Source organism: Vipera berus (genome assembly GCF_964194415.1).
Source record: "Vipera berus genome assembly, chromosome: 7".
Taxonomy (NCBI): domain Eukaryota; kingdom Metazoa; phylum Chordata; class Lepidosauria; order Squamata; family Viperidae; genus Vipera; species Vipera berus.
The window spans coordinates 26,174,143-26,188,740 of NC_138209.1; the positions used below are offsets into that span (position 1 = coordinate 26,174,143).

Sequence of the window (14,598 nt, forward strand, 5' to 3'; positions counted from 1 at the left end):
AAAAATTACCTGGGTCCTGCTTGGAAGTGGGCATTTTCTTATAAAATCAGGGATTTTCATAGAAAGTACTGAAAGCATCCAGTTCAGTAATTGCCCATGTGAATGTAAACTATTTATGTGGGATAGAAAGCAATCTTGGAATCAAATGTACTTTTAAATTGATTTTCTAGATATCTTCACCTCCTAGACATGAACAAATATAAGTGAGTGCACACTGTTTGTACTGAAGTGTCACTTTGGACACTACAGAGGAAAAAAGCAGCTGGAAGTGGAAGGATGCAGAGCTTGCCTAGTATTGCAGCAAATTTTGCTTGGATGGGCGAGGTTCAGTAAAGTATAGAAATGAGAATTAGTTTCACCAAGACCTTAAACCAGGGGTCTTCAAACTTGGCCCTTTTATGACTTGTGGACTTCAACTCCCAGGATTCCTCAGCCAGGCACGCTGGCTGAGGAATTCTGGGAGTTGAAGTCCACAAGTCATAAAAGGGCCAAGTTTGAAGACACCTGCCTTAAACTATCGCCACCATCTTCCCCTTCTTTTGCTCTTCAAGGTGCTACTGTAAATCTCATCTCCGTTGTCATGGTGTTGGGAGTCCTGGACGCTATCCAGGACGTCCCCGCCCATTGGCAGCCACGTGCCGTTTTCGCGTTAACCTTTTTTTTTCCTTCCCCGAAGGCTGCTTTGTGTCACAGTCGCAAGTCGCCTCTCAGAAGACCCCTCCCGCCTGAGAGACTCTCTAAGTGGCCAAGCGGCTTGGAGGGAGGGAGGCTCAGTCCCGCCTGCCGGGAGGTGGAGATGGGGATTGCCCCACGGAATGATCTAGACAGCCCGGCCAGTGCTAGCGGTCAGAAGGCGTCCGGGGGTTTCTGGGAGCCACTTTCGGCACGGGAGGTGGAAGGAAACAGATTTCACCGCCGCCTGATCTCATCTCTCTCGGGGGGACTTTTGCTGTGGCAGCGCGCGAGACTGAGGCGAACATCTCCACAACTCAATGTCATAGCGGTCCACGGGCAGAGCTGATGCCAAGAAGCCAATTCTGAAGTCAGTAGACGACTGCAGGGAAAGAGAAGTCGTACGAAACCCGAAAGCCTCATTTTACCCGGAGCCTGAGGCGATTGCGAAATCTCGCAAGCAGGTGCAGCGACTTAAGAGAAGACCTTCTTCGCTCCTTGCGCCGCTCCCGCCGCAGCGGACTCGGAGAGATAAACGAGAACGCGCGCCGAGAACACCCGCTTCGTTTAAAAAGAACGAGGAAAATCCCTCGATCGCCGCGGGAACAGAAGAAAAATAAATAATAATAAATACTTCTAGCTGCAGAAAAACCCATCCAACGCTTGGGAAGCAGATTTGAACCCTAGGTAAGCGCAGCAGACCAATGCAAGACTCTGGAGAGAGAGAGCAGCGATACCTTTTGCTCTGACGAGTGCGCGCGCGAGAAAGAGAAGAGAGGGTTGCCGAAGGTGTAATTGGCGCTGAAAGAGAGGTGGGCGGGAGTCGGGCAAGTGAGAAAGTTGGAAGAGGATGCGCGCGCCTGTGCGAAAGGAGCAAAAAAGGAAAGCGGGGGGGGGAGGGGTGAAGCGGAGTTAGGCGCGCGCCGAAACCAGGTGGGCCGACTGGAGAAGGCAGTTGGCTAGAAACTTGACTTCGCGGGGGCGGGAAGCCCAGGGAGGTTGGGGTGGAAGTAGGAATTGGCTGAAAGGCGTGGGGAGTGATGAGTGGGAACGTATGGTTAGGGAGAGGAGCGAAGGACGCCGGAGGTCTGGTCACCCTAGGGCAGGGATAGGCAACCTCGGCTCTTTTATGACTCTTGGACTTCAACTTGAATGCTTTTAAATCGTGATTTTAATTTTTTGGGGGGCTAGACTTAATGTAATGTAATTTTAATTTTATATTGTATTGTTTTTAAATTTTGCCTTGTAAACCGCCCTGAGTCCTTTGGGAGTAGGGCAGTATATTATAATAATAATAATAATAATAATAATAATAATAATAATAATAATAATAATAATAATAATAATAATAATAATAATAATAGTAATAATAGTAATAATAATAGTAATAATAATAGTAATAGTAATAGTAATAGTAGTAATAATATTAGTAATAATAATAATAATAATAATAATAATAATAATAATAATAATAACAACAACAACAACAACAACTCCCAGAATTCCTGAGTCAGCATACTCAGGAATTCAGAGAGTTGAAGTCCAGGAGTCATAAAAGAGCCGAGGTTGCCTACCCATGCCTTAAGGGGGTGAGAGTGATATGGAGAGGCGCATATCCTCTTCACGGTGCGGGTTGCGCGAGCGCATCTGCCCTCTCCTAAATCGCAGCCGGCAAGTCACTTGGACTGGACGGCCTTGGGTGCGGAGGTAGAGCCAGAAGTGCTCTGAACTGAGCCTTCGGGGAGGCCTTTTCTTCCTCTTCCCCGGAGCTGCGTCCCCTGCCTTGCCGAGTCCAAGCGCCCGTCCCTTCGCAGGCCGGGTTTTACGCCCTGCAGGGGGCAGTCTGCTTCGCGGGTGGAGGCTGCAGCCGATAGCGGAGTGGACTGAGGGCCGAGATCTCCGGTGGGGTGGTGGGGGTGAGGGCTTCTTGTCAGGAAAACTGTAGGGTGATTGGGAGTGCAGAACTGGAGAATGGAGAAAATCTTATTCTGGGGCTTGGGGTGCTGAGGTGAAACTTAGCTTCTTCGGCGACAGAAAAAAAAATAGATGAGGACGCTGGAGGGCAAGGTTATTCAAGGTAAACAATATAGTAATACACCGACCCAACCCCTGGTCGAAATGGGGCTTCAGAAAGAGGATACACAGTATTGCCTTGGCGTTAAAGAGCAAGTTGGTTTTTATGTATGGTGGTTATTTCAGGAAGAAATGAAACCCCGTCTTTGAATTTCGGAGAAATAGGACCGGAAAATAGGCGATTCCTAATAAGTCTGGCCATGCTAAACTAAGGTCGCTAAAGGAAGAAGAAGAAAAATGAGAAAGTTGCCTAGCTGTGTAATAGTGGGTCAGATGGGGAGCTGAAAGAAAAATAGTTTTAAGCAGGAAGCACCCAAAGTTTGTTTTCTTAAAGCCAGGCAAAAGTTAAACCTAAAAATCGTGTGTGAAATTACAAGCCTTGAAAGATCATTGAAAGGTATTATTTTTCTCTCTGGAATAGCAGAAAAGGAGCAGAATATGAAATTATTAATGCCAGAACATTAAATATAATTACAGTGAAATATAGGAGCTATATTTGGTACTTAATAATGCAGGAATTGGTTCTGGTCCTTGGACAAAATGATAATGGAAGGCCATATATTTGTAGACATACTGAAATGGATCAGGCAGTATCAAGGCCTTGTGACTTTAGGAAGATGAAATGTCAGGTGCAGTTTGACTTTGCTGTGCTACTGCAGTAATCATTTCCTTACTATCTGTTTCTTCTTATTGCTACTGAGTCTTAACACCTTTTGTGCTTCTCAGAATACTTGTCACGCAAGGTCTTTATTACTTTCCTAACAGATTTTCAGGCTGAGATAAAAAATAATAACTCTGCCTTTCCCTTTTAATCACAATTTTAAACTAATTGTGTGGAGAGAAATTAGTTATAGTTATGATTCTAACATGAATAGTGAAATGTCAGCACCTAGTATATGCTAATTGCAACAACATATAGAATAAATCAAATAACAAAACAGACATAAGTGAATTGTATCTACATAGTTATAGCCTGCTTAGGCAGCCATTTAGACATATTAAAAAAAATTTGTGTGGAGAAGTTGCCCTCTGATATAGTACCAACTCAAACTGAGTTAAAGAGGATGGAATAATCCATAAGTACATGTGAAATATTGAGAACATGATATGGAGATATTCATAAAGGGCAGCCATGAGAAAAGTTACCAATGCACAAAATAATTTACCAGAAAAAATACAAACATTGTTAGTCTCCCAGCCCACCCCCTTATATCCCACTTAGATTCTCCTCAGTGACCCAACTTACCTTTTTTATGTTCCAGGCACTATTCAAAAAAAAGTACTGCTGTTACTTAACATTATTGTTTTCTAAGAATGTCTGGTTTATTTTATTTATTAAATTTATATGCTGTCCATCTCTCAGTCTGGTGTTCTTTAGCACTTTTGCTTTATGTCATCACATTATTCACTTTGCTTTGAAACACGCACATCAAATTCTGTTTAGCAACAGTGCCTGGAAATAAATAGATCATCACTATGGCTAGTATTGCCAATTGAACATTAGCCTGAATGTATGCTAATGGTCAATTGGCAATACCAGTCACAGTGTTATAATTGTTTTGTATGTGTGTTATGTTTTATTTCCAAGGGACAAAGATATAGTGTTCTTCACTTTCCATTTTCATAAATAGTTTAGGCTAAGAAAAAAACCCAGCATACCCTACTTAATACATATAGTGTCTTTGTTCATAATGCTGAAATACTAAAATGTAGAACATGTCTGACTGAAGCAAGGAAGTGTGGAAAAAGAGAGGAATGTGGTGAAAGTTTCCATAATGTATAAGATTAAAGCTAGCTGTGCAGTGGAGGAGAAACACAGTGCACTATCCTGATCTTGTTGGGCTAAGAGAGATGTCATAGGACAGCCTTAGGGCAAAAAGTAGTTGCTCCTATCTGGGATCTTGAAGCCAGATTTTTGGGTACCTGGCTTCAAGCTGGTGCTAGTTAATACCAGTACCAGCTGTAATTAGACTGCATCTATCAGTGATTTGGTAGGGAACAAATGGGCAATTTGGATTGTATCACTGAGGCCCAGTTGAGAGAAAACACCGTTGTCTTCTCAGGAATCTACTCAGCCAGATTTCAGGCCTGTAGTAACTTCATTGTCAAGGCTGGGATAGTATTGATCAACTGTGATGCCTTATCTGCAGCAAGGATTGCTATTCCAAATGTGAGTGGATGTGGATGTCTACTTGTTCAGTTAAGTAGTAGGACAAGCTAGGTGTCCTTTTGTTGTACCAGTTGCCTTGCACTTCCTTAGGATCCCTTCCTAAGTGACTAGATCTGGTTGCTAGTCTGGAAATAGATTCACCCCTTCCCATAGAGGGAAACTTCAGTCTCCAGGTGGATGGGGCTGAGTCTTGTGATACTAGGAATTTCATGGCTTCCATGACAACCAAGAGCCTATCCTAGGTCATATTGGCTCTGATGCATATAGACATCATGTGTTACACGTAGGTTTGACATCTGAGCAATTCTGTAATTTGGATATGGATGTTACTATTGTCTGCCCTTTGTCATGGACAGATCATTTACTGATCTAGATGCCAGGGCCTAACCCATTTAGATGCATTCTTCCTGCTGGCCAATCCCTTGTTTACTGAGAACTTCCATGACATGAAATGGCAGAAGCAATATCTGGTGCATAGGTAGAAAACAAAGTAGACTAAATTTTACTAAACATGAGTGTATGTCCACATTTAAGCATACTCTAGGGCATACCTGTTTCTACTTTTTTACTGCTTTGGCTGATTATCATTTGGTAGCCTTTTGTGGGTGGTTATCTGTCCTCTGTAACTAGTTTGCTCAGTGTTTTGCTTTAATTTTGATTATATTTGGGATCTATTGAGGCATTTTGCCAGGTTACCTGCATTTCCTTTTGGCCTGTTACACCTGAGAAAGTGAATAGCATATTCTCTAAGACAGGGCTTTTCAACCTTTTCACCCATTGTACCACTTTTAGGATATGGCAACATCTGAGTACCACCAGTTGCCTAGCAAGATGTCAAAAACTTGACCAAAAAAAAGGAAAAAAGTGATGATGTACAGGTAGTCCTTGACTTACAACAGTTCGCTTAGTGACTGTTCGAAGTTACAATGGCACAGAAAAAAGTGCCCAAGCCACAGCTGAGCAAGACACCTGCCTGCCCACCCGGTGGCGCTCTTCCTCATGTCCAAGGTTTTCATTGTTGTGAGCATTGCTGTGGAGGATTGGCAGCGGGGGTGGGGTGGGCGGGAGTTTGGTTTTTATTCCCCCCATCTGCTGGGTGTAGATCACAAGACCCTGGAGATGCTGCAACATTCCAGCTGATCAGCACTTCTTCTGGGCTCAGCAGAAGTGCCAGGATCAGCTCTGAGCTCCAACTGGAGCCTGGCGCTGATCCTAGCACTTCCACTGAGCCGTGACACCCTGTAGCTCAAGCCCTGATCTAAGATGTCCTTGGATCCTTGCGCCTCTTGGCTTCTTTAGAAAGCTAGGGGTGGGAGTTGTGCAGGTTGTTCTCTAGATCTTGGAGGCTGTGAAAGCCTCAGTGCAAGATGAGGTTGTGCCTGCATTCCTTAAAGAGGTGTTGGATTCCTGCTCTTTAATGGGCCCTGTGTAGATTTGGATATGTTAGATCAGGGCTTTTCAACCAGTGGTACAGGTACCACCTGTGGTACATTGGCACCTGGCAGGTGGTACACGACCATTCTAGAAAAGTGGTAGTGGGGGAGGGGAATGAGCTGAACTGGTGGCAGCACCGCACAAGCCTAGGCGAGAGATGGCTGGAGCTACAGGGCTGTCAGGGCTCAGTGGAAGCGCCAGGATCAGCGCCAGGCTCCAATTGGAGCTCAGCACTGATCCTGGCACTTCTGCTGAGCCCAGAGGAAGCGCCGATCAGCTGGAATGTTGCAGCATCTCCAGGGTCTTGTGATTTACATTCAGATGCTTGGCAACTGATTCATATTTATGACGGTCACAGTGTCCCACGGTCATGTGAAGTGACCAAAACCTGCTGCAACCACCCAGCAGATGGGGGGGAATAAAAACCAAACACCCACCCCACCCCCTCTGCCAATCCTCCATAGAAATGCTCACAACAATGAAAACCTTGGACAGGAGGAAGAGCGCTGCTGGGTGGGCAGGCAGGTGTCTTCCTCAGCTGTGGCTTGGGCACTTTTTTCTGTGCCATTGTAACTTCGAACAGTCACTAAGCGAACTGTTGTAAGTCAAGGACTACCTGTACATCATCACTTTTTTCCTTTTTTTTGGTCAAGTTTTTGACATCTTGCTAGGCAACTGGTGGTACTCAGATGTTGCCATATCCTAAAAGTGGTACCATGGGTGAAAAGGTTGAAAAGCCCTGTGTTAGATAACAAGTGTCTAATATCTACCTTTCTCTTCTTAACAAAGTTTATTGAAATAGTGGTTTGCTGTAAAAGAAGCAGATTATCTTGACCCTCATCTGTCAGGATTCAGAACTAGGTATGGGTATTAGTTGATTGATGATGTATGTCGGGACCATTACAGAACTACTGTGCCTGTCCTGATCTCTTTGGATCTATCAGCAGCCTTCAGAACACCAAACATGATATTTTTCTGGACTGACTGAGGATTTGGGAACTTGATTTGCATGGTTCTGCTCCTTCATCAGAGGCTGGTTCAAGTCAGAGGTGTTTTGGTGTAGGGTTTGGGCTGATGATTGCTCTAATGTGGAATGTCAGCAAGATCTGTCCCACATTCCCCTTAGTTATTGAACATTCACATGAAGCCACATTGGGCAATATGAGATTGGTATCATAATTATGACCAGTTGTATGTTGGAAATGCTATTAAAGACTTTTTCCAATGTCTGGAGACTATGAGGGTCTGGATGGGAGAGAACAGCTTAAATTGTTCCCTAGCAAGGTGTTAGTACATGAATTCTTTTATGTTCCCTGTTTTGTCTTGGATGGGGTTGTACTGCCACAAAAGTATATCTGTGATGTCTGGACTCTGGACTTCATCATCAGGTGGAAGCCATGGCTGGGGCTGAGGGCTTTGCCCAGTTTTGGCTGATATGGTAAGATCTGACTACAGTGCTTACCCCCTCATGTCTGTCTAATTGGATTTCTGGACCATACTATGTGTGAGCCTGCCTTTAAAGGCTCCCTGGAAGTTTTAATTGGTAAAAAAATGTTTACTGTGGGCACTATTACGCCTGTCTTGGGCCTGTATACTGACTTTCTGTCAGCGTCTAGGTGCAACTTAAAGTGCTAGTTTTAACCTATAAAGGCCTTGATGTCTGCCTGCTGGATTATTATCTGTAGGACCACACCTTCCCATTAGAGTTGTCCTACAACTTTGATCATGCCAAGAAAAGCAGTTGGTTAGCTCTGACTTGTGGGAGATTAGGTTGAAGCCTAGAAGGATGGTTTTCTTTTATTATTTTTTAAGATTATTTTCATCCCATATTTGTATTATTATTTTATGACACTTTTATAAATAACTCAAGGTGGCAATCATACCTTATATCTTGCATTGATAGAGATTGACTCAGAAACAGAGCTTGTTAAGGATTGTATGATAAAATGGGCCCAAAACATCCAGGAAGTTATCACAATGGACACGTGGGAAAAGATTTGGGTGAGGAACGTGAAATTTACTCAAGCTCAAAATCTAAGAGAGAACTTTTACAAAATGTTTTATAGATGGCATTTAGATCCTAAAAAGCTTGCAAGTATGTATCCGAATTATCAGCCTAAATGTTGGAGGTGTGGTGATGAAGATGCAACATATTTTCACATATGGTGGACATGTAAGAAGGTTAAGGCTTTTTGGATAAAAGTCTGGTGGAATATGCAGAAGATTTTTAAACAGAGGATAAAGTTTTGTCCGCAACTTTTTTTGTTGGGAATAATTGCAGACGCTACAGTTGTGGACACCAAGTTGATGTTGAACTTAATCACGGCGGCAAGACTTTTGATAGGCCAATATTGGAAGAAAGAGGAACTGCCGACCATAGAAGAGTGGACTTTAAAGGTTTCAGACCTGGCAGAGATGGCGAAGATTTCGGCCTATTTGAAAGATCATTCGCAAGAACGCTATATTATGGAATGGACAAAATGGATTGAGTTTATCCAGAACAAGTATAGGGTTAAGAAGTTTTATGTAGCATTTGAATAAGTCTTCTTTCGTTTTTTCTTATCTTAGTTTCTTTTTATACATACTCAATATTATTAAGGCTTGTTTTATCCTTTATAAGCTAGAGAGTGATGGATTTTAGAGTTTATAGTTGTTAGTATATGATTGTTTATGATTGCTTTTTATATATATACCTTGTATTTAGCTCTGGGAAGTCGGGGGGGGAGGGGGGAGGGGGGGAGGTAGGGGGGGAGGAGGGAGGGGGAAGGTGGGATTTTTAAAGGAAAATTGTATTTTAAAACTTTTCAATAAAAAAAAAAAGATTATTTTCATCCCATATTTGTATTATTATTTTATGACACTTTTATAAATAACTCAAGGTGGCAATCATACCTTATAGTCCTTCCTTCTCCTATTTTCTCCATAACAACAAGCCAGTGAGGTGAGTTGGGCTGAGAAAGAGTGACTGGAAAAAATCATGCAGCCAAGTTTCATGCCTAAAACAGGGCTACATCTCAAGTCTCCTGATGCAGTCAGTTACAAATCTCCCAAGGTCAAGTGACCATGGAGGAGAATCTTGGCCACCAGATGTGCCAACCAGATAGGAAGCTGACTACGCACCATCTAAACAGCTAGACCCCCCCCCCTCTAGATCGGTGAGATTCAACCCAAATAACCAAGAAGCAAGGGGTGAGCAAATTAGCCCATCTGCAACGACAAAAACTCCTTAGCAGGTAGGCACACAAGGTCACGGTTCCTGAGCTCAATGCGAAGGCAAAGGAACTCTGGCCAGACCCTCAAGGCCCCTCGTCTGCGCCATGGGAAGTTACCCTCAACAAGAAGTATTCTGAAGAAAATTGCCAGCCGTCTGTGCCACATTCCCCTGCTCTTAGAAGCAATGCTTATGAGGATCAACGAGAAGCCACTGATCATGCTCCTGATGACCTCTAAGCCATACCAGCCCAGCCTGACAGCATGGGTCCTCCAACATCCTAGAGAAGAAGGTTGGATTTGGGAGAGTAAAAGGTCTGCTTCAAATGCTGTGAGTCTACGGATCACATGGCCAAAGCTTGCGCAGCTAAGGGGAAGTGTCACCCAAGCAAAAGTGACAAGCACCTGGGAGCCCTGCATCCAGACTCTGAGCAGCTACAACAAGCAACTTCTATTCCTCCTTCAACCAAGCAGCCCCAGCATGGCTCCAAAGAGTGCCCAGAGACCCTCGCCAAGTTTGACTGCACGTCAGCATGTAGCGACTCGCCATTACCAAGTGCACCCCAAGCGAAGAAACGCATTTCACAATGTGCACTGTCCGACAGAGCACAGTGGGGAGGAAAGTCATTGAACTCCACATCCAGTCATTAGATGGGAGTTCACGGTTCCTACCATCACCATTGCCAGAATGGGATGCCTCACCAGACGATTGCAGCCAAATTCCAACACCAGAGGTAGCAAGCACCATTCCTTATCTGAAGCACATGGATGATCACCTTCCTGCCCTAAATCCTGAAGCCGAAATCTTGCCTCTGTTGGGAGTAGATGCCCCTGACACCTTTGCCTATCACGGAATGGTCAGAGGCCCAACAAGCCCCCCAATTGCCTTTAAGATGGAACCTGGATGGGTCATCCCAGGAATGGTGTTTGTTGACCAGCTCCCCACAACTGCCTTTAAGATGGAGCCTGGATGGGTCATCCGAGGAATGGTTTGTGTTGACCAGCTGCAAACTCCAACCCAGGTGAATATCTCAACGAACTCCATTCTCAGTAATGGGAGAGCAACCCACCATGCCAAGAACACTTCACGCTTGTGACAACCAAACCCATTTTGGAAGCAACAGTGTTCCAAACCAGCAAAAATCACAATGACTTAGCCTTCAATCCTGAGGACCATGGTAAGGGTCTACAGGACCTCGACTTTGGCACAGATGACACTCTTATCCAATGCAGTCTCAGCCTGTGTTGGGACTTGAAGAAGGACGTCTTCACCTTTAGAACTCCGACAAAGAACACTGCCTTCACAAGAAGAAGAGTCCTATCAACAGTAAACAGCCTGTTCGACCCTCTAGGTTTTGCTGCACCCATAACAGTCCAAGGAAAGCTTCTTCTGCGCTCACTCTTCCAACACACCACAGACTGGGACAAGCCGCTTCCGCCAGAGCACAAGCAAGAGAGGGAGACATGGTGCAGATTCCTAAGTTGTCTCCAAAGTGTCCACATACAGCACACATATGTTCCCCTTCTACTTGCCACCGCAATGAAGAAGGAGCTGCATGTGTTCTGAGACACTTTGAAGAAGGCAATAGCAGATGTAGGATATATCAAAGTCTACAGCGGGGAGAGCTACAATGTTGACTAAATCATGGGAAAGTCAAAACTAACACCCTACAAAGTGACAAAAGCGATGGACCTTGAGTTACAATCCACCACCTTCCACACAGACATCAAGGTGGTGTTAGGTTACATCCACAACCGAAGCAGATACTTCTATGTCTGCGTAAGTAATAGAGTAGAAAGGATCAGAAGATCTTCAAATCCTGAACAGTGACGATATGTGCCAACAGATCAGAAGCCAGCGGACCAGGCTACATGGTCCATTCCTGCATCACAGTTGGCAGACTCAGTCTGGTTAAAGGGTCCTGAGTTCTTGGCTTATCCAGATGGCCAGACATCAGAGAAACCAAAACATTACGAACTTCTACACCCAAGTCAAGATAATGATGTTCGACCTCAGGTACCTAGCAGGTCACTCAGACAGAATGAGAAAATGAACATTCAGATCGTCTGCTTGTCAACAAGGATTGAGGAGACAGAGAAACCACCTCCTAATCACTTCCTAGAACCAGCTTGCTTCGAACGCTTCTCCAGATGGAAACTTCTCGTAGTGGACATAGCAGTAATTGTTCGCTTCCTGCATCGTGAGATGGACTTCCCAGACAGCTGTCTCCAAGCCGAGAGAGGGATTTTTCGAAGTGTGCAATTTCAGAGTAAAGGAAAATGACAGGGACTAGAAAATTAGTGATCTAAGCTGATTACCTCCTAGTAAAGGGGTCTTCAAACTTGGCCCTTGTATGACTTGTGGATTTGAACTCCCAGAATTCTGAGACTTGAAGTCCACAAGTCAAAAAGGGCCAAGTTTGAAGACCCCTGTCTAGTACAATCTGAGTTTGAGGATGATTGTTAATCAGCTTAGATCACTAATTTTCTAGTCCCTGTCATTTTCCTTTACTCTGAAATTTTATCTTTAATATGGGTAAGCAAACATTTAACAGCAGAAGACAATATGTTCTTGAATAGAACTAGTTTATTACAATACAATATGCCTTCACTTTGATGAAACTGAACATGACTAATTCCTCATTTGATCAATTTCCAAAGATCTTACTGCATTTAGTGAAATTGCACAATATTGATCAAATATTACTTCTTTCATTTACATTTCCTATGAAAAGCTAAAATCAAAATGTATTGTATAATGATAGCATCTAGGTCTCTTATCTCCCATACTGCAGTTTTCCAGGATAACAAGGAAACATAATGAGGTAATAATAATTGCCACCTATAAGCTGGGAATCTGGCAGCAATCTTTCTGGTATTTTTTTCTTCTTGGCAGCTTTTTCTTTTCATATTCAGCTGTTATGTTCTTGTGAGTAGATTGATTTAATTTGATTTGTTGTTATACCAGGTATTTTAAACCCTAACACCCATAATTCATTGCTGTTAGGCATGCTGGCAGGGGATCTTAGTAGTGAAAATGCAAAACATCTGGGTAACACAATGTTGTCTACCACTGCAATACACAATTTCAGGGATAGCTAATTTTATTAGCCATCTGTCTCTTTCAGAGATATGTTGCCTATGCCATCTTCAACTCACTTAAAACTAATTGTCTCCAATTTATAATAACCAAAGTGATGAAATAAAACACATTATAGCAATTATAAACTAGCAAAGACAAACATAGAAAAATATAACTACATAAATTGTGTACATGTTAGATGCAGTTTTGCCAAATTTCTCGCAAAATGCTATTCAAAGGGTGTGTTTACTATTTCATTCATAAACATTACAGTAAGTAATCAAGATTTAATTTTTGTAGGTGACAGCAACAGTGACTCCCAAAGTAAGAATGTTCACTGATACAGGGTTATCAGTACTTCAGCATATTACTTATATTTAAGAGAAATTGCATAACTAGGAAAAGAGACCATTGCAAAGAGATACTATACTATAGGTGCATTTTCACATATTTCATCTTTCGGACTTTGAAATGAAATGCTTCTGCACAATCTTAATTATAAATAATAATTAGTAAATTATAAACAGTAAATAAACTTTTATTGATTTACAGAAAACTTAGAGCCAATTTGATATTATTTCAATTTGTAATTTGAAATAAAGAAATAGTGTTATAACAACAATTTACATGAAAAACAAGCTTAGAAAAAATGTACCTGTCATGTGTTGAATGACATCCATGCCCAATAGCAGCATATTTTGTTCTAGTGGTTAAGGGACAGCTAGAATCAGGAGACTTTGAGTTCAAGTCCTACCTTAGTCATGAAGCTGGTGACTTTGGACCAGACATACACACTCAGCCAGCCTACCTCACAGGGTGGTTGTTGTGAGGAAAATATGAGGAAGAAGGTGTGTTTGCCACCTTGGTATGTTTGCCACCTTGACTTATTTGTAAAAATAATAAAGGCAGGATACAAATAAATAAATATTTGAACTGCAGGAAGATTGCAAGTTTTCCTTTGCATGCTTACACATATGCATGTTTAATAAAAGAAGCAAGTTTAAGTGAGACAATAAAAGTGAGGTGAGATAAATAAACTAATGAAAGGTACAAATAAATTTTAAGCACATTGTAGAAAATGTATTATATGCCTAATTAATTGGCATATTGTAATTAGAATTGTATTAGAATTATAAATTGTTTTGTCTTAAAAACTGTGTGGGTAATCTCTTACATTTCTTTTGATATATTAGCAACTGAAAACAAAGCACAAGAATTTTCAGTAGAGCTTTTTAAGTTACGTGGCTCTAAAGTGAGATAGTTCTGGCCATTGCAAAGAGAAAGTCTCCAAAAGTTCTTATTCATTATCACCTCTTGCTATCTGTACATTTTGTTACCTATCCGCTAAGCAAATTTCTTTATACTTTCCTCTTTTTTCTTATTTAATCTGCTTTTTTATTATATTAATTCCTTGTGAAGCAAATGAAAACTATTTTTGCTCTACCTATATAATTATTTTTTATTTATATGGCTGTATCTGGCTACGAGAAATCAGTTGGTCAGACTGGGAAAATATGGGAAATATTATTAATAACAACATGAAAAAAGACCACTGTAATAAAAGCAAATGAGAAAAATGGCATAGAAAGAGCTCTGATAATCTGCTAAACAAGGCATCGTTACTGCAGAGTGCTATGTCACATTCTAAACAAATATAGCAACAGAACAAGACAGTCGTAACTGGGTTGAAAGACTCTTACAATTTTTTATTAAAAATTTTCACATAAGTAAAAGATAACCATGACATTATTTAGGGTGAACGTAAGAAAGAAAAAGAAATGAAAGTTTTTTGTTTGTTTGTTTTTAAGTAGAAAAGACAGTGCCAGTAGAAAAAACTGACTTCTGATCTTCTTTGCAGAAGTTACAAATCCATTATTTCTCCTCCCTCTTTAAAGTTATAATTTGGTTCTCTTCTTCCCATATTCAGCCCTTTTTAATCAGTAAATCCTTAAATCAC

The 14,598-nt window shown here is 42.0% G+C and overlaps 1 protein-coding gene across 1 annotated transcript in view; it reads left to right on the plus strand.

The window, feature by feature from the left end:
• Nucleotides 1–1,285: 1,285 nt before the first annotated feature.
• The window catches only part of UGT8 (UDP glycosyltransferase 8), a gene marked incomplete at its 3' end in the record, with an annotated part of 73,626 nt that continues 60,313 nt past the window's right edge, over nucleotides 1,286–14,598 (plus strand). Inside the window, exon 1 of the mRNA XM_081332430.1 lies at nucleotides 1,286–1,359. The remainder of the gene's footprint in view (nucleotides 1,360–14,598) is intronic.